At 37.3% G+C, this 17798-nt stretch overlaps 1 protein-coding gene across 3 annotated transcripts in view; it reads right to left on the bottom strand.

The window, feature by feature from the left end:
* The window catches only part of APOOL (apolipoprotein O like), a 122393-nt gene that overhangs the window by 92702 nt on the left and 11893 nt on the right, over positions 1-17798 (bottom strand). Inside the window, exon 2 of one of the 3 annotated variants that reach the window (XM_080794932.1) lies at positions 4760-4808. The exons of the other annotated variants lie outside the window; for them this stretch is intronic. The gene's annotated coding sequence lies outside the window, so the exon portion shown is untranslated. The remainder of the gene's footprint in view (positions 1-4759; positions 4809-17798) is intronic. 3 annotated transcript variants of the gene reach the window in all.

The following is a 17798-nucleotide window of genomic DNA, read 5'->3' as shown; positions in this document are numbered from 1 at the left end:
CTAATGTAGTATAATGTATTAACTATCACCAGAAATCTACTAATAAACCCAAAATCCATTAGATACTATATTTGTGCTTATTTGACATGAAAACTGTCAAATCATGAATTTGCTTATTTTTCTCTCAGCCCTGAACTGACATTTTTGTTAAAAACAAAGAGTATCACCTGGGAAAAATACTGAAGCTTTCTCCTTGTACTATAAACATAAGGCTGCTTTTTTTTGATAGTTATCCACTATCGTCCAGCATTTTTCTAAAACAATATATATATGTGAATAGCAGTTTTATTAGTTCTAGTCTAACAATACTATGGGGACACATGATGATCAAGTATGATCCCAAAGTGAAATAAAGGGGATGAGGACACTTTCAAAGAAAGATATCTTTATACAATGACATCAAACTTGGCCAATATTAAGATATTTTTAAAGAGAGGAGTTAAGATGGTGGAAGAGTAGGATGATCCAGAGCTTCTCATCCCTTGAACACAGCTAGATAGTTATCAAATTCTTCTGAACACCCAAAAAGTCAATGAGAGGTCTAAGAGAACAAAAACTGCAAAACCAATCTACCAGTTGAAAAGCAAGCACTTCTTGGAAGGTAGGAGGTGTGGAAGCTCACTTGGGGGAGACACAGCTGTGGATGCAGTGGTGGGGAGAAAGACTGCTTGGAGCATATGCAATGTATTAGAAGCAACTGGGGACAAAATCTGAACTTTTACATTCTCTATTGTGGGGGACTTTCCTGGATTAAGGGTGCTCAGGTGGCAGGGAGGGGCAGAATGCCAGGAGTGACAGGGTGGTCTGAGGTTCTCCTGGGTTGCAGGAAGAATGGGTGGCACCAAGATGCTGAGCTATTTCCACTTATAGGAGCCAGCAAGCCCGCAGAGAACAGCGAGTCTTGGTACAGGGTTTCTGCTATAAACTGCAAACTGCCAGGTGGTCATGTGACTGCTTTTCTGGGACATGTTGGCAAGTGTGGCAAGACTCTCCCCTGGAGGAACCGTGTGGGTCTGTGGCACCAACATCCATGGAATTTGGAGTTTTGACCTGGTCACACACCTGAGAGGCTTGGACATGCACAGGGTGAATCCAGGGTTCAGATGGAAACTAGAGAAACAAATAGGGTGACTGACTCTTTTTCTGTGAGGGCTCATTGAAGGGCTACAGAGGAGCGTGCAGCCATTTTCGTCCAAGGCTACAGAAGAGCATGCAGCCATTTTTGTCCCACCCATCAGTGCTAAAAGGCTTCAGGGAGCAAAAGAACGCCACCTACTGGAAGCCAGGGACTTACACCCAAGCCCTAGGTCCCTGCAACCTGGGGAAGCATTTCCACTGAAACAAGTCGCCTGAGAATCAGTGCAGCAGGCCCCTCCCCCAGAAGACCAGCACAAACAACTAGTTGGCACCAAGGTTTTTTTTTGTTTTTTGTTTTTTTTTAATTAATTTTTTTATTTATTTTCAGCGTAACAGTATTCATTGTTTTTTCACCACACCCAGTGCTCCATGCAATCTGTGCCCTCCCCAATACCCACCACCTGGTTCCCCCACCCTCCCACCCCCCGCCCCTTCCAAAACCCTCAGGTTGTTTTTCAGAGTCCATAGTCTCTCATGGTTCACCTCCCCTTCGAATTTCCCTCAATTCCCTTCTCCTCTCCATCTACCCTTGTCCTCTATATTATTGATTATGCTGAGTGAAATAAGTCAAACAGAGAGAGTCAAGTATCATACGGTTTCACTTATTTGTGGCACCAAGTTTTTTGATCATACAGTGCTGCAAAGCTTCCGTGCTAAAGGGGATAGGACTGAGCTTCCATTTTACTTGTATTATTTCTTTTACTTTTAAGATCTTTATTTTCTTATATTTTCCAATTCCTTTTAAATTTCTGTTACTATTTTATTTATATATATGTACACTTTGTATATCTATCTATATAAAGAGATATTATTTTTGGTCTACTTTATTTATTTATCCTTATTTTGGAATGTAGATTCTTTTAACAAGCAAACCAAAACACACACAGGATCTTTTTTTTTTTTTCCTTATTTTGTGTTTTTGTTTTTTCTTTTGTTTTTGTTGTTTGCTTCTGTTTTTTGTTTTGGGTTTTTTAAATTCTTTTTCTTTCTTCCCTCTTTTCTTTTCTAGACAAAATGATGAGATGGAAGAATTCACCCCAAAACAAAGAACACAAGGTAGAACTCACAGCCAGGAATTTATTCAATACAGAAACAAATAAGATGTCTGAAAAGGAACTTAAAACAATTATAAGGATACTAGCTAGACTTTAGGACACTAGAGAATCCCTTATTACAGAGATAAAAGAACTAAAATCTACACAGGCTGAAAATAAAAATGTTATAACTGAGATGCAAACACAAATAGAGGCCAAAAAAACAAAGGAGAAGAATGAATCAGTGATACGCAAGATAAAATTATAAAAAATAATGAAGCCAAAAAGAAGAGTAAAAGAAAGGTGATGAACCATGAAGGTGTACTTAGAGAACTCAGGAACTTAGTAAAACATAACACTCATATCACAGGAGTTCCAGAAGATTAAAAGAGAGATAAAGGGGCAGGTTTACTCAAACAAATTAAGTTTGAATAGCGATACACAGATATCAAAAACCAAGAAGCACAGAGACTCCCACTAAATTAAACAAAAGCCAGCCATTGCAAAGACATATCATTGTCAAATACACAAACACAGCAAGGAAATAATTCTGAAAGCAACAAGGGGAAAAAAGTCCCTAACCTACAAGGAAAGACAGATCAAGTTCACAGCAGATGTGTCCACAGAGACATGGCAGGCCACAGAGCAGTGGAAGAAAATATTCATCGTGTTGAATGGGAAAAATATACAGCTAAGAATTCTTTAACAAACAAGGCTGTCATTCAAAACAGAAGGAGAGATTAAAAAATTTTCAGATGAGCAGAAACTAAAGGAGTTTGTGACCACTAAACCAGCCCTGAAAGAAATCTTATGGGGGATTCTCTGAGTGGAGAAAAAAAGACCAAAAGCAAAAAATAAAAAGGACCAGAGAACACCACCCCAAACACCAGCTCTACAGGTAACATAATAGCACTAAATTGTATCTATCAATAATCATTCTGAATGTAAAAGGACTAAATGCGCCAATCAAAAGACACAGGGTATCAGACTGGATAGAAAAACAAAACTCATCAACAGGCAACTTACAAAAGACTCATCTTAGACCCACAGATACCTCCAGAGTGAAAGTAAGGGGATGAAGAACAATTGATCATGCTAATGGACATCAAAAGAAAGCCAGAGTAGCAATATTGATATCAGAAAAACTAGATTTTAAAATAAAGACTGTAACAAGAGATGAAGAAGGGCATTAATCATAATGAAGAGGTCTATCAATCAAGAAGATCTAACAATTATAAATTTTTATGGCCCTAAATTGGGAGCACCCAAATACATAAATCAATTACAAACAAACACAAATAAACTCATTGATGATAATACAATTATAGTAGGGGACTTTAACACCCCATTTACAGCAAAGGACAGATCATCTAAGCAGAAAATCAACAAAGAAACAATGGCTTTGAATGACACACTGGATCAGACAGACTTAAAGGATGTATTCAGAACATTTCATCCTAAAGCACCAGAGTACACATTCCTATGCACTCAAAAAGTGTGCACAGGAAACACTGTCCAGAACAGATCACATACTGGGTCACAAATCACATTTCAACCAGCATGAAAAGATCGAGATCATACCATGCAAATTTTAGACCACAACACTATGAAACTGGCAGTCAACCACAAGGGAAAAAAATTAGAAACACCTCAAATACATGGAGGTTATCCCACTAAAAAAGGAATGGGTTAACCAGGAAATTAAAGAAATTTTTTGAAAAATACATGGAAGCAAAAGAAAATGAAAGCATGACATCCCAAAACCTTTGGAATGCAGCAAAAGCAGTCCTAAGAAGGAAGTATATTATAGTACAGGCTTACCTCAAGAAGCAAGAAAAAAGTCTCAAATACATAAACCTAACCTTATACCTACAGGAGACAGAATAGGAACAGCAAATAAAGCCTAAAGCCAGAGGAAGAAGGGAAATAATAAAGATAAGAGAAGAAATAAATGATATAGAAACAAGAACAACAAAAACACAGTAAAACAGATTAAAAAAACTAAGAGCTGCTTCTTTGTAAGAATTAAAATTGATAAACCCCTAGCTATATGTATCAAAAAGAAAAGAGAAAGGACCAAAATAGAGAAAATCATGAATGATAGAGGAAAGATCACAACTAACACCACAAAACACAAACAATTTTAAGAGATTACCATAAAAAATTACATGCCAACAAACTGGGAAACATGGAAGAAATGGACAAACTCCTAAAACCTTACAAACTACCAAAACTGAAACAGGAAGAAATAGAAAATTTGGACAGACCCATAACAGCAAACAAACTGAATCAATAATCAAAAATTTCCTAATAAACATAAGTCCTGGGCTGGATGCCTTCTCAGGGGAATTCTACCAGACATTTAAAGAAGAGTTAATACCTATTTTTCTCAAACTGTTCCAAAAAATAGAAATGGAAGGAAAACTTCCAAACTCATTCTACAAAGCCAGCATTACCTTGATTCCAAAACAAGACAAATGCCCAACTATAAAGGAGAATTATAGGGCAATATCCCTGATGAACATGTAAAAATTCTTAATAAAATACTAACAGACTGAATTCAACAGTTCACTAAAAGAATTATTTACCACGACCAAGTGTGATTTATTCCAAGGATTCAGGAGTGGTGCAATATTCCTAAAAAAAAAAAAAATCAATGTGATGTCCCACATTAATTAAAAAAAGGACCTGTCATAAAAAAAGGATCCTGTCAATAGATACAGAAAAAGCATCTGACAAAATACTCCTCCTTTCCTGATAAAAACACTCAAAAAAGTAGGGATAGATGGAACATACCTCAACATCATAAAGCCATATGCAAAAGAACCACATCTAATATCATCCTCAATGGGGAAATACTGAGAGCCCTACTGTCAGGAACAAGACAAGGATGTCCACTCTCACAATTACCATTTAACATTGTACTGGAAGTCTTAGCCTCAGTAATCCCACAACAAAAAGAAATAAAAGGAATCCAAATTGACAAGGAAGAAGTCAAACATTCAGTATTTCATATCATTCAGGACATATTACGTAAAAATGTAGAAGTAATTCATAAAAAAAATTGCTAGAACTCATACATGAATTCAGCAAAGTCACAGGATATAAAACCAATGTGCAAAAATCGGTTGCATTTCTATACATCAGTAACAAAGCAGCAGAAAAAGAAATCAAGGAATTGATCCCATTTCTAACTATACCAAAAATAATAAGATAACTAGGAATAAATCTAACTAAAGAAATAAATGATCTATACTCTCAAAACGATAAAACAATTAGGAAAGAAATTGAAGAAGACACAAAGAAATGGAAAAGCATTCCATGTTCATGGATTGGAAGAACAAACATTTTTAAAATGGCTATACTACCCAAAGCAATCTATACATTTAATGCAATCTCCATCAAAACACCACCAGCACTTTTAACAGAGCTAGAACAAACCCTCCTCCATATGTGTGGAACCACCAAAGACCCCAAACTGCCAAACCAATCCTGAAAAAGAAAAACAAACTTGGAGGCATCATGACTCTAGATTTCAAGCTATACAAGTGCCCTCCTTAATACCCATCACACATCCAGCCCATTCCCTAAAATAATATATATTACTTAGCCATCAAAAAAGAATGAAATCTTGCCATTTGCAATGACTTGGGTGGAGCTAGATGTGTTATGCTAAGTAAAATAAGTCAGTCAAAGAAAGACAAATACCACATGCTCTCACTCAATGTGGAATTTAAGGAAGAAAACAGATGAACATATGAGAAGGGGGAAAATAAAAAAAGAGAGGGAATCAAAGCTTAAGAGACTCTTCCTGATACAGAACAAACTGTTGATAGAGGAAGGTTGGTGGGGAATGGGCTGCAGTGTGATGGGTATTAAGGAGGGCACTTGTTATGACAAACACTAGGTTTTGTATGTAACTGATGAATCACTGAATTCTACTTCATGAATGAATAAATGAATACTGAACTGTAAAAAAAAGAGACATTTTTAAAGACTGATTGATTTTAGAGAAAGAAAGAAAACACACACATGCAGAGAGAGGGGCAGAGGGAAAGGAGAATGTGAGAAGCGGACTCCCCACTGACCACAGAGCCTATTGTGGGCCTTGATCTCAGGATTCTGAGACCATGACTTGAGCCAAAATCAAGAGTTGGACACTTACCTGACTGAACCACCCAGGCCCTCCAAAATTTTATTTAAATTTAAAAACATGCAAGGTGTTACGGATTGAATGTTTGTATTCCCCCAAGCTCATACATTGAAGCCTTAAACCCCTAATGTGATGGTATTTATAAGGTAGGGCCTTTGATAGGTAATTAGGTCTAGAAGAAGTCACTAGGGTGGAGCCCCTACAAGGGGATTAGTCTCCTTGTAATAAGAGGAAGAGACATAAGAGCTCTCTCTTTCTCCTAAGCAAGCACAAAAATGTATCACATGAGCATACAACTTGACAGTGGTGGTCTGCAAGCCAGGAAGGCAGCCCTCATTGAAGAATCAAATCTGTTGGCATCCTGATCTTGGATATCCCAATCTCCAGAACTGTGAGAAATAAATGTTGCTTAAGCCACTCAGTCTATATTTTGTTATAGTAGCCAGATCTGACTAAGACATATAGTATGACTCCAATGTAAGGAGATTAAATTTCTTCTGGCTTTTAGAAATGTGTCTTTCACAAACCATGCTTATTATGCATTACAGTATGATCTTAGCTATCTAGAACTTTCAGGTATCTAGAGGAATTCTAAAATATGGGGAGGGGGAAAAAGAAACAAGATCTCATATTTCAGAATCTCTTGTGGCCAAAATGCTGTTCCTGAACATCCAGCAACCAACAAAAAGGGAGAAGAACTAAAGAGCTGAGTATTATAGTATTATAGGCAAGGATATTCCAATTGGCTAGCTGTGTTTCGGCAAGTTTAGATTTATCACACAAAAACCAAGTGGGAGAATTAACAAAAAATACATGGGATAATAAAGAATTAAAGTAGAAAGAAAGTCGACGCAGATGCATATGCTATAGCTAAGAAAAAAAAAAAAAAAACAATGAAGCTATAAATGGATGATGGAATGGCTCACCAATCTGGTAATGGTACCGGTGCTACACCTGAATATAATGTCCCTCAAAACATAAGGGATCTCTGAAGACAGGGTTTACTTTGCTTAAAGAACACTTACTATGTGGCAGGTGCTTTATACTCACTAAGCTTTTTAATCTTCAGAGCAGTCCAATATAGTAGGTATCACTTAGGATTCTTTTGGTTGAAGTTTTGGTATCCCCAACTCCAATAGGCTTTGACAATGATGAAATACTATTCTCCCATATAAGAGGAAGTCTAGAAGTAAGCAGAACTTTCAGATTGAGTGATTTCCGTGACTTAATGAAAAACCGAGGTTCTTCCATCTCTTTACTCTGTTGCCTACCATTAAAAATGCCATTCTGGGGCACCTGGGTGGCTCAGTGGGTTAAGCCTCTGCCTTCGGCTCAGGTCGTGATCCCGGGGTCCTGGGATCAAGCCCCACATCAGGCTCTCTGCTTAGCAGGTAGCCTGCTTCTCCCCTCTCTCTGCCTGCCTCTCTGCCTACTTGCGATCTCACTCTCTCGTCAAATAAATAAATAAAATCTTTTTAAAAAAATGCCATTTTCTAAAAAAAATTATTTACCTATTTGACAGAGAAAGAGAGAGGGTGCACACAAGCAGGTGGAGCAGCAGTCAGAGGGAGAGGGAGAAGCAGGCTCCCTGCTGAGCAGAGCACCCCCCCCCCAAAGTGGGGTTTGGTCCCAGGACACTGGGATCATGACCCAAACTGAAGGCCAATGCTTAACTGACTGTGCCAGCAAGGTGCCTATTTTAGGAGCACCATTTGGGGCACCTGGTGGGTGCAGTCAGTTAAGCATACAACTCTTGGTTTCAGCTCAGGTTGTAATCTCAGGGTCATGAGATCAAGCCCCGCATTGGGCTCCACACTCAGCATGGAGTCTGCTTCAGACTCTCTCTCCCTCTCCCTCTGAGCCTCCCCCTGAACTCTCTCTCTCATAAATAAATAAATAAATAAATCTTAAGAAAAAGGCCATTTTAGGGGTGTCTGGTCGCTCAGTTGTTTAAGCATCTGACTCTTGGTTTAAGCTGAGGTCATGATCTCATTGGTTGCGAGATCGAGCCCCATATGGGACCCCCACACTCAGTAGGGAGTCTGCTTGAAGATTCTTTCCCTCTGCCCCTCCCCCTGCTCATTCTCTGTAAAACAATCTTCTTTAAAATTTTTTTAAATTAAAATTAAAAATTAAAAAAATTAAAATGCCATTTTATTTTTTTATTTAAGTATAATTAATACACAGCTTTAAATTAGTTTCAAATATGGGGGCGCCTGGGTGGCTCAGTGGGTTAAGCCTCTGCCTTCGGCTCAGGTCATGGTCTCAGGGTCCTGGGATGGAGCCCCGCATCGGGCTCCCTGCTCGGCGGAGAGCCTGCTTCCCCCTCTCTCTCTGCCTGCCTCTCCGCCTACTTGTGATCTCTGTCTGCCAAATAAATAAAATTATAAAAAAAATTAGTTTCAAATACAAAATATAATGACTCAAAAATTCTATATATTACTCAGTGTTCATCATGCTAAGTATACTCTTAATCTCCTTCACCTATCTCACCCACTTTCTCACCCATCTCCCTTCTGGCATCCCAGTTTGTTCTCTATATTTAAGTCTGTTTTTTCTTCCTTTTTTTCTTTGTTCATTTGTTTTGTTTCTTAAATTCCACATATGAGTGAGATCATATGACTGACTTATTTCACTTAGCATTATGCCCTCTATATCCATCCATGTTGTTGCAAATGGCAAGAGTTCATTTTTTTTAATAGCTAAGTAATATTTCATTCTGTGTGTGTGTGTATATGTATACCCCATATCTTCCATATTCTATGGACGGAAACTTGGGTTGCTTCTACACCTTGACTATTACAAATAATGTTGCAATAAACACAAGGGTGCATATATCTTTTCAAATTAGTATTTGAAAAAAGTACAACATCCATTCATGATAAAAGCTCTCCACAAGGTAGGTTGAAGGGAACATACCTCAATATAATAAAGGCCTTACATGAAAAATCCACAACTAATATCATATTCAACAGTGACAACTGAGATCTCGTTCCTCTAAGATCAGGAACAAGACAAGGATGTTTGCTCTCTCCTCTTTTATTCAACACAGTAGTGGAAATTCTAGCCACATCAATCAGACAACAAAAAGAAATAAAAGGCTTCCAAATTGGAAAGGAAGAAATAAAACTTCCACTCTTTGCATATTAACATGATACCATATGTAGAAAACCCCAAAGACAACACCAAAGTAAAGACTCCACCAAACTAGAATGGATAGATGAATTCAGTAAAGTCACAGGATACAAAACTAATATACAGAAATCTGTTGCATTTCTATACACTAATAATGAAGTAGCAGAAAGAGAAATTAAGAAAAAAATCCCAATAACAAATGGACCAAAAATAACAAAATACCTAGGAATAAATTAACTAAGGAGGTAAAAGACATCTACTCTAAAAACTATAAAGTTCTGGTGAAAGACACTGAAGATGACACAAACAAATGGAAACATATTCCATGTTCATGGACTAGGAGAATCAATACTGTTAAAGAGTCCATACTACATAAAGCTATCTACAGATTTAATGCAATTCATATCAAAATACTAAAAGCATTTTTTATAAAACCTAAAACAAATAATCCTAAAATTTGTATGGAGCCACAAGACACCTTGAATAGCCAAAGCAATGTTGAAAACGAACAAAGCTGGAGGTATCACAATCCCAAATTTTAAGAACTACTACACAGCTGGAGGTATCATAATTCCAGATTTCTAGATATACTACACAGCTGTAGTAGTCAAAAACAGTATGCTAGTGGCACAAAAACAGACACAGATCATTAGAACAGAACAGAGACTCCAGAAGTTAAACCCACATTTTTTTTTTGTTCAGTTAAACTATGACAAAGGAGGCAAAAATATACAATGGGATAAGGACAGTCTCTTCAACAAATAGTGCTGGGAAAATAGGACAGCTACATGGGAACCAATGAAAATGGACCACTTTCTTATACCATACATAAAATTAAAATGGATTAAAGATCTAAATGTGAGACCAGAAACCATAAAATTCCTAGAAGAAAACATAAGCAGTAATTTCTTTGACATTGGCCATAGAAACATTTTTCTAGATATCTCCTCAGGAAAGGGAATCAAAAGCAAATGTAAACTTATTGTAACTATAGCAAAATAAAAACTTTTGCAAGGCAAAGTAAACTATCAACAAACAAAAAGGCAACGTATTGAATGGGAGAAGATATTTGCAAAGGATAAAAATCCATTTTATTTTTTATTTAAAATATTATTTTATTTTAATTCCAGTATAGTTAACAGTGTTGTACTAGTTTCAGGTGTACAGTATAGCTATTCAACAATTTCATATATTTCTCAGTGTTCATCAAGATAAGTGTACTCTTAATCCCCTTCACCTATTTCACCCATTACCCTACCCACCTACCCTCTGGTAATCCTCTGTTTGCTCTCTATAGTTAAGAGCCTGTTTTTTGGTCTGCCCTTTTTTTTTAAATAAAGATGCCATTTTAAATGCTGTATAGCATCTGGTCTTTTCCTGGAAATTAAATACTGAGGAACACTAAGAGAAAGTAGTGACCTGTAGCACATCTGCAAAAGTTAAGGAATATGAAGATGAATGTGCTTATAAAATAATATTAGTGCTCTAATACATCAGTAACAGGAAAGGAGTAAATAGTATTTTTGAATGCCTACTATGCATGAGAAAGTATTTTGTTAATGGTGCACAAGGCATACTAATATTTTCGATGTAAAAGGAAGCAAATATCAGCAAATATCTGGAGGACAGAAAAACACTTAGGAAAAGATTGCCTTTGTTTATTGAGCATGTCACATCACCCACAAAGCTAAGAAAATATGTAATATGTATATATGATTTATATACATAAATATCAAACTATTTTGGAATTTCTAAAGATTCAATAATGATAAGTATTACTGAATAACACCTGAAAGTGTCAAAAAGTTTATCTGAGATAAATAAAAATTAAAGAAATAAAAATTTAAAAAAAACATATATAGGGAATATAAGAGTTACACAAACTTAAGTGTAAACTTAAAAAAATCCTCCAGAAATGGCACAGCAGACTAGCATAATTCAACTTTAGTCAGTATGGTCATCAGAATCAGACAAATACAGTTTTCAAAATCAGTAACTGAATTTAAAAGAAAACACCAAACAGCTCACTTTTATACACACATATATAGCACAACATATATGTGTGCTATATATAGGAAAGAAATTGGGCTATTATCTACCTTGTGGGGATATGAGAAAGGAATACTAGGTGGCTCAGTCAGTTAAGCATCTGCCTTTAGCTCAGGTTATGATCCCAGGGTCCTGGTATGGAGCCCCAAGGCAGGCTCCCTGTTCAGCGGGGAGCCTGCTTTTCCCTCTCCCTCGGCCCCTACCCTTCCACCCTTCAGTCACGCTCACACTCTCAAATAAATAAATAAAATCTTTTTAAAAATAAATAAAAATAAAATGTAGGCTCCTTGTCAGTAGGTATATGTCTCTTTGTACCCCCAAGGGCTTTATAGGACCAAGAACCTCAAAACTAAGTAAATTTACAAGTTTAAATAAGGCAATATACACAGATAATATAGCAAGTTCTTTTATGTTTTATGAACATCTGTGGAGGTAAGTGGTAACTAAAGGTCCAAGCTAATCTGAAATTGTAAGACTGATTCAGTGGTGTTAACTTTTTGAGACTCTAGTATGAATTATGAACTATGGTTCCCCCAAATGGAGTTACTCTCAAAATTTTAAGTATCCTTGTAGTCCTCTCTAAAGCATTTAAGGACTGAACTAACCCAGCCCCACCACAAATAAAATTTATCATGAGCACCTTTTATCCTGATACACAAATACCTTAGAGGATATCTCTCTCATTAAAAATTCTCACAGCAATGTTTTAAGAATCATATATGATACATATAAAACATATAATTTATAATAGATGAAATTTTATAAACACTGTTATGCTAAATAAATGGAAGGTAGCATTCTTATGACACATTTTTTGACTAAATTTCAACCTTCTGAAGATTATATTTGAGTAGACAACATAACGAACATGATTCTTTCTTACTGGAAACAGCATTCTACTTTGCATGTGCCATGACAAAATTTCTCGGTCAAATTAATGTGATGATTATCATATCAAATAAATGTTTTAAAATATACTTTATTTCTAAATTGATACATTTTTAGCTAGAATTGTCAATGATACCTTGATTAAGGAATCCTTTACAGAAAAACACTCCTGTATACTATACTACTTAAATATATACCCTTAAAAAGCCTCATTTTGTGGAGGTCAAAAGTTTAAGAAATGGAAGGAGTTGGAAATGTATGAAAAGGAGTTTCCCTTTCAGTGTGTGGGGCTGGTACCTTTTAGGAGCTGTTCACAAGAAAAAACTCAACACCACATGGCTATTTATGACTCCAGATCACAAGACCTGGGTGGGGAAGAGAAGGAAGTTATAGCCTTCTATCTTCCGTAAAGGAAAAAGTAGATTACCCATCTCCAATTTCTCCCATTTTTTGCTTTCTTCTCTTCATCTCTTTCTTCTAACCTTTTATTTTTTTTTTCAGCAATTATATGTTCCAACTGATCTTAAAGTTTTATTTTAACTTCCTATTTTTTTTTCTTCTTTTTCCCTTTCCTTTCTTTGTAGACCTCAAGTGCTAATAGCTTGCGTCATCAGCAGGGAAGGGAGAACTGTGGATGACTATATCAGTACTACTCTTTCTGGGTGGTTTTTGTTATCTATGAACCTAACGTACAAATACTCCTGAGGTAAACAAACACAGGAGCATAACTATATAATTGGTGAAGTTTAGCCTCTTCTGAAGTATCAGATAGGAGATGGAAGGCAGACAAACTGGCTTGAAAAATCAAGCACTGCTCCTGAATAAACTAATGATTATTGGATTCAACATAAAATGGCAAAAGAAAGACTGACTTCAAAATACAAGGCTGTGCCTCAGGCATATCACCATCTTTGTACTAGAGTTTTAATATCACAATGCAAAGTGACCTTAAAGGTCTTCTGATCCAACCATTTCTCTCATTCTGAATTCCTCCAATTTATGTATGACCCCCTTCTGTAATGGGAAACTCCACTGACAGATCATTTCATCTTCTTATGGCTCTATGAAAAATTTCATCCACAGACAAAATGGAAATACATGCCCATATATTTTCACTGGTCCTGGTTCCACTCCTTTGGGTCATACAGGACTCATCCAGCCATACTTGCCCATGAAAGCATATTTTGATTCCCTTTTAAGTGACTTCTGGAATGTACCCTTGTGTCTCCTGTACTACTTTCTAGGGGTAATAACATTTCTGACAATGGCAAATGCTACTGAACTCATCTTCTGCTCTAACAGAAATACTACTGTATTTATTTCTGACTAAAAGTAAAACAAGAAAAGGTGCTAATGTAGCATTTTGCAGCCATAGCCCAAGAGCTATTTCTTGACAGCAACGTAAAAGTCTTACATGAAGGTACAGTTTTAACCAGTTGAGTCACTAACAAAAATTTGTATATATCATGGTACTTATTTTCTTCAAAAAATAATGAGTGGGTGAATCATTTCTAAGACAATAAGCTATTATTAAATCTACAGAGAAGAGCAGTCTCCCAGCTATGCCATTATTCATTATACTGCTACATGAAAAGTAGATAATTCACTGAAGTAGAAAATTTTAAAACACTGCCTATATTTTCTCACAAAATTCTTGAAAAATATAGTGGTACTAAAAAACAAACTACAAAAATGTACCTATACAATTTGGTCCTTCCACAATTGCATATCAAACAGTGTACTTCAAACAAATGAAATGCTAGTTGAGAGAGATGATGGTGGAAAAGGAGAACCCTAGGCTCATTCTGTCCCACAAACACAGCTAGATAACTATCAAATCATTCTAAATGCCCCAGAAACCTATCTGGAGACTGGCAGAATGAATTCCACAACTAAAGGGAAAGAAGAAGGCACACTGAAGAAGGTAGGAAGTGTGGACACATGGTTAAGGGGAGAAACGAGCTGTGAATCCTGCAGAGGAGAGGGAGAACATCTGGGGCACACACTGGGAGATTATTCACTCTTCTTGGAGCACATCCCTGAGAGGTAGCATTCGCAGAGTTGCCTCTTCAGGATAAAGGAGCTGGCTGGAGTAATTTCCCTCCCCTGCCCCTCAGCATAACCAAAAAGCCACTTGCAGAAAGCAAATGAGTCCCAATACTGGCAGCCTAACCTGCTTACATCAAGTCCCACACCTCTGTGCTCTGGTGTGGGAACCCTTCTGGGTTAGCCTTCTTCAATCCCAGCATGGCAAGCGCCTTCCCCAGAAGACCATGCAGACCCCAAGGCCTAGAGTTTAAAAGGCAGCAGATTTGGCTGGAACACAGCCCAAGGGGCAATGCCCTGCTCCTGAAGGTAAGGCAGGTAAACAACCCAAAGGCAAACAGTGTAGAAACCAATCTGAAAAAAGCCTAGAACACACAGTGCAGAGATTATATGCTCTTCTCAGAGTGCTTCATGGAGAATAGCAAGCACCCAGAGCCCTCCGCAGAGAAACAGGAGCTGGCTGGCTTCATTTCCCTGATCTGCCCCTCAGCATAAACAAAGAGCCACTTGTAGCAAACACCACAGCACCTCCACTGGCTGCTTAACCTGGTTACAAGTCCCATACCCCTACACTCTGGCAGTACTGCCCTTCTCAGTCAAGTCTGCCTCAGTCCGAACACGGAGGGCCCCTTCGCCAGAAGACCAGAAGAAACCCCTGCCCAAAACAAGTGTCCAGCCCAGACAGCTCTGCAGGGCTTCACTTCTAGTGGAAGTAGTATCAGGTCTCATTTAAAGAGCAAACTGGAGCACACCTAGTTAAAACTTGCCACATTCTGGCTAAGGACTAAACACTGCCCACTGGAAGCTAGGAAAGCCTCTGCAGTTGATGGCCTAAAGAACAGAACAGCCAAAGGACAACAGCAGAGCGCACATAGCACAGACTAGAGACACTCCCTGAAGCAGGAAGTGTCCAGACACTCCCTGGACACTATATAACATCTTCTTCATGAAGCCATTACTTTCAGGAGCAGGAAACAAAATGGGCTTTTCTAAAACACAGAAGAAGGCAGAGACTTAGACAAAATGTCAAGATGGAGGAATTCATCCCAAATGAAAGAACAAGGTGAAGTCACCACCTGAGATCTAACCAAACCAATATAAGTAGCATGCCTGATGGAAATTTAAACTAACAATCATAAGGATACTTGCTGAGGCTGAGATGAGAATGGAAGACATTAGGGAGGCCCTTACCACAGACATAAAAGAATTTAAAAAGCCAGAAATGGAAAATGGGAGATGCCTGAATGGCACAGTTGGTTAAGCATCCAGTCTTGATTTCAGCTCAGGTTTTGATTTCAGGGTCAAGATTTCAAGCCCCACATTGGGCTCCACATCCAGCATAAAAGAAAACATTAAAAAAAAAAGAAATGAAAAATACAATAACTGAGATTGGACACAGGCTGGAAAAAAAAAGAGAGGACTGAATAAGTAACCTAGAAGACAAAATAATGGAAAATAATGATACTGAACAAAAGAGAAAATTATGGAACATGAGAACAGACTTAAGGAACTCAAAAGACTCCATTGAACTTAATAGCATTCATATTGTAAGAATCCCTGAAGAAAAGAGTGGGAAAAGGGGCAGAAAAAATTTTTGAAGGGATAACAGCTGAAAACTTCCCTAATCTTGGGAAGGAAACAGACATCCAGACCTAGGAGGCACTGAGAACTCCCATCACAATCAACAAAAGCAGGCCCAGATCAAGACATATTGTAATTAAATTTGTAAAATATAGTGATGAAGAAAAAAGTCATAAAACCAGCAAGACAAACACAAGAGAAGACTCATTAAGCTAGCTGGAGATTTCTCAACACAATGTTGCAAGTCAGAAGGGAGTGGCATGACTTTCAAGGTGCTGAATGGGAAAAATCTTCACCCAAGAATACTCTATCAGGCAAGGCTATTATTCAGAACAGAAGGGCAGATAAAGAGTTTTCCAAACAAACAAAAACTAAAGGAGTTCCTCACCACTAAACCACCCCTGAAAGAAATAGTAACGGAGACTCTTGAGTAGAAAAATCTCCAGAAACAATGACAAAACAAGTAATAAAATGGTACTATACACATATCTATCAATAATTATTCTGAATGTAAATGGACTAACTGCTCCAAGCAAAAGACATGGGGGTGTAAGAATGTATTAAAAACAAACAAACAAACAAACAAAAAAAACAAGTCCCAGGGGGCACCTGGGTGGCTCAGTCAGTTAAGTGACTGACTCTTGATTTCAGCTTAGGTTGTGATCTCAGTGTGGTGAGATCAAGACCCAGCTCAGGCTCTGCGCTCAGCACGGAGTCCGAGATTTTTCTCTCCTTCCTTCTGTCCCTCCCCCAACAGACGCACACATGCATTCACTCTCTATCTGTCTAAAAAAAAAATAAAATCTTAAAAAAAAAAAAAGACCCAAGTATATACTGCCTACAAGAGATTTATTATAAACCGAAAGAGACATGCACATTGAAAGTGAGGGGAGGGAGAAACATTTATCATACAAATGGAAGTCACAAGAAAGCCAGAGTACCAATACTTATAATGGAAAATTATACTTTAAACAAAAGACTATAACAAGAGATGAAGAAGAGCACTATACCATAATAAGGGGACAATCCAACAAGAATATCTAACAACTGTATTTATGCACCCAATAAGGGAGCAGCCAAATATATAAAACAATTAATAACAAATTTAAAGGAAATCATTGATAATACAGTAACAGCAGGGGATTTTAAACTCCACTTACACCAATGGACAGATCATCTAGGCATAAAGTCAACAAGGAAACAGCCGCTCTGAATGACACACTGGACCATATGGACTTAACAGACTATTCAGAACATTCCATTCTAAAACAGCAGAATACACATTCTTTTCAAGTTCACATGGGACACTTTCCACAAGAAAGCACATACTAGGTCACAAATCATTCCTTAACAAATACAAAAAGACTGAGATCAGACCAAGCATCTTTTGTGACAACAATGCTATGGAACTTGAAGTCAACCACAAGAAAATATTTGGAAAGACCATAAATACATGGAGGTTAAAGAACATTCTACTAAACAATGAATGGGTCAACCAGCAAATCAAGGAAATTTTTAAAAAATCATGAAAAGAAATGAAAAGGAAAACTCAACAGTCCAAAAACCTTTGGGATGCAGCAAAAGCAACCCTAACAGGGAAGTATATAGCAATTTATGCCTATGTTAAGAAGCAAGAAAAATCTCAAATACACAACATAACCTTACACCTAAAGGAGCTAGAAAAGGAATAAAGCCTAAAGCCAGCAAAAGGAAGAAAATAATGAAAATTAGAGCAGAAAAAAAATAATACAGAAACTTAAAAAATAAAAATAGAA

The sequence above is a fragment of the Martes martes genome, assembly GCF_963455335.1.
Source record: "Martes martes genome assembly, chromosome: X".
NCBI lineage: Eukaryota > Metazoa > Chordata > Mammalia > Carnivora > Mustelidae > Martes > Martes martes.
Note: the sequence above shows the minus strand (reverse complement) of the source record. Positions and strands in the feature narration are given on the sequence as shown.